The sequence below is a fragment of the Octopus bimaculoides genome, chromosome 2, assembly GCF_001194135.2.
Source record: "Octopus bimaculoides isolate UCB-OBI-ISO-001 chromosome 2, ASM119413v2, whole genome shotgun sequence".
NCBI lineage: Eukaryota > Metazoa > Mollusca > Cephalopoda > Octopoda > Octopodidae > Octopus > Octopus bimaculoides.
Genome location: NC_068982.1, coordinates 63,274,705 through 63,277,801, shown reverse-complemented (window position 1 = coordinate 63,277,801; position 3,097 = coordinate 63,274,705). Strand labels below are relative to the sequence as shown.

At 37.1% G+C, this 3,097-nt stretch overlaps 1 protein-coding gene across 4 annotated transcripts in view; it reads left to right on the top strand.

Moving 5' to 3' along the window:
• LOC128251080 (probable serine/threonine-protein kinase DDB_G0282963) overlaps positions 1–3,097 on the top strand; it is a 332,943-nt gene that overhangs the window by 201,102 nt on the left and 128,744 nt on the right. Inside the window, exon 1 of one of the 4 annotated variants that reach the window (XM_052977442.1) lies at positions 2,803–2,880. The exons of the other annotated variants lie outside the window; for them this stretch is intronic. The gene's annotated coding sequence lies outside the window, so the exon portion shown is untranslated. Of the gene's footprint in view, positions 1–2,802; positions 2,881–3,097 lie in introns of those variants that run through there. 4 annotated transcript variants of the gene reach the window in all.

The window sequence follows — 3,097 nt, the reverse complement described above, 5'->3', positions numbered from 1 at the left end:
ATATATATCTGTAAATAATATGTGACAATTATTCGGAAGGTATGATAAAACTTCGAGTTTCGGATGTCGGGGCGGAAATGCACGCCACCATCCCTTCAGTTATCTGGCCATCGAAAAAAGATGAAAAAGAAGGAAAGAAGAAAAAGAACAGCTGAAGAAGATCAACAACAACAAGAACAAATAATAATTTCAACAGCAATCACAACCATATCAACAAGAAATGGGAGCTACAACAGCAAAAACAAAAATAAACACCAAAATCTTTTGTCTATCTTATATTAACTCGATAGCTTTTGATATTTATCACTCTAGCAAATTTTACATGAGATTTGCAAGATTCAGTATTTCGTTTGTGGACACGCGTTGAAACCTCCGCTGATTAAAAAGTGTTATGGAGTATTTTCTGATAATCAATTCTTCGGTGATGCTGTAATTTCAGGAGACAGATCAATAAAGATTAGAACATATCCGTTTCCTGTTCTCATTTATGCATTGGTCAGTTTATTATCTTCATTTCAAATGTGACCTGGAGTTTGACATTGCGACACCTCATACGTAGTGATCTAACGATTTGCATGCTTTTACATGAATGCGACATAGAAGTCTTCAGGATATTCAGAAGTCATATATTCCTCCGTATACATCATCACACTTTCTTGCACGATGCCAATGATATTAATAATCCTTTCTTTATATCAATAATTCTTTCTATTTAGGAACAAGGCCGGAAAATTTGGAGAGGGGGATACATAAATCCCTCTGCTCAACTGATACATATTTTATCGACTCCGGAAGATTGAAAAGCAAAGTTGACTTCGGTAGAATTTGAACTCAGAGCGTAATGACGGACAAAATGCCGCTAAGCATTTTCCCCAGCGTGCTAACGATTTTTTCTACTCTAAGCACAAGGCCCGAAATTTTTTTTTTGAGGTGGGGTCAGTAGATTAGATCAACCCCAGTACTTAATTTATCGACCCCGAAAGGATGAAAGGCAAAGTCGACTTCGGCGGAATTTGAACTCAGAACATAAAGACAGGGGAAATACCGCTAAGCATTTCCCCCAGCCTGCTAACGATTCTGCCAGTAAGCCGCCTTTTGATTTATATTAATAATGACGTCTGTGTATAAAGGTGTGTTGACACTGTCTTAAAGATCTGGTTCCGTTAGATATTTGCGCATTTCGTCTGCGTGCGACATCTCAATTATTCTTTTCTACTCTAGGCACAAGGCCCGAAATTTTGTGGGAGGGGTCCAGTCGATTAGATCGACTCCAGTACGCAACTAGTACTTAATTTATCAACCCCGAAGGATGAAAGGCAAAGTCGACCTCGGCGGAATTTGAACTAAGCATTTCGCACGGCGTTTCTGCCATCTCGCCGCCTTAGACATCCCTATTGTTTTGATATATCAGGACAGTAAGAACAACACAATAAAAAAACAGTAAGAACAGGGCAGTGAGAACAAGATAGTAAAACAAACAGTGAGGGCTGTTAAGCCAAGACGATAGAAAAATTATGAACGCTTAAGATAGACGTGCATGAGAGAAGAGACAGAAAAAATACGTCTTTTCTATAAGAAGGCAGTGAGCAGATATATATGCAGAGAGCGAGAGAGAGAGAGAGAGAGAGAGAGAGAGAGAGAGAGAGAGAGAGAGAGAGAGAGAGAGAGAGATAGAGAGAGAGGGGGGAGTGAGAGAGATAGACTGGGGTGTCTTCTGCTATGATCTCATGTTAGTGGATACGTTGCTGTGTTAGGTTTTGCTGAATGGAGGAGTTTATGGAGCTTAATGTCATTATACATGTGTGTGTGTGTGTGTGTGTATGTGTGTGTGTGTGTGTGTGTGTGTGAGTGGGTGTAAGCGTGTATGCCTTTATGTATGCTTAAATTTCTGTGGTTGTCATCTTTTTTATTTCTCGCAATATAGCAGTTAGAAAGCAAAAATCTATAAAGTACCAAGTTAGAAATAGTTTTAGTGCAGAAGTCTATGCGATTCACTCAAGATTTTGAAGGCAATAATTCGGTATCGTCGGAGTCGATTATTGAAACTTGTAAAAGGATAAAGAATATATTTGTTTAGAAGCGAGGCTGGTGTACACGTGCACACGCACACACAACACCCACTCATTATTAGTTTACTGTAGATTAAATCAACTAACAAGGATCTGTCAGTAATTAACTTTATATATTTATCATATACATGTCAAAATATATGAAAGAAATTCCGAGGAATTTTCTTGATTGGAAATTTATATTCTTTGATGTATGTAAAGGAACACAATGAACTGCTCAAAGTATCGCATTTTATTTGTATTTTTGAGAAATAATGAAAGAAAATATGCAACTAAAGCAATAATTAGTTAATAATTAGGTGTCCACCTCTATTTCTACGATTTAATGTAAATGAAACTTCTTATAATCAAGCAGAATCATTGAAAAAGTTCACAGGAGCCTCCACCTAATTTGTAAAAATATTGCCTCATCATATTCTTTAAGATTATTTATTCCTCATTAATGATCTCGTTAAAAGTGTCCCCGTGATTTCAAAGACGACTCAGAACTTGTGTTCGAGATGGCTAATCGATAACTTTAAGCTCTTCAATTACAAGAAACACCTTCAAACGTCTGTATGTATTTTAATTATCTTAATAGCCACACCTCTAGCCATTTTAGACGTTTATTCATTGCGGCTTTGTCGTTTCCTCTATTACGAAGTCCTTCAATTCCACTAGACGACACACACCGTGACTGCGAAGGGTTTTCTGATGTTCTGTATATAACATAAGAGCTGTAATTAACTCAGAAGTGTTCTACATAACAACACTTAGCTGTCTTTGCTAATGGAATTGTAACGCCATCTGCAAACCAAATTTTTTATCGAAGGTTAGTCTCTACGGACAATAACCCTTCTGTTCTATTTAATTGTCAACAAATCTCCCTCACTCCCTCTCTCTTTGTTTCTTTTTTCTTTCTTTGTTTCTTTTTTCTTTCTTTCTTCCTCTCACTCTCTTTCCTCCTCCTTCTACGTGTGTGTATGTGTGTGCATGTATATATGCTTATGTGTGTATGTATGTGTGTGCATATATATATATATATATAT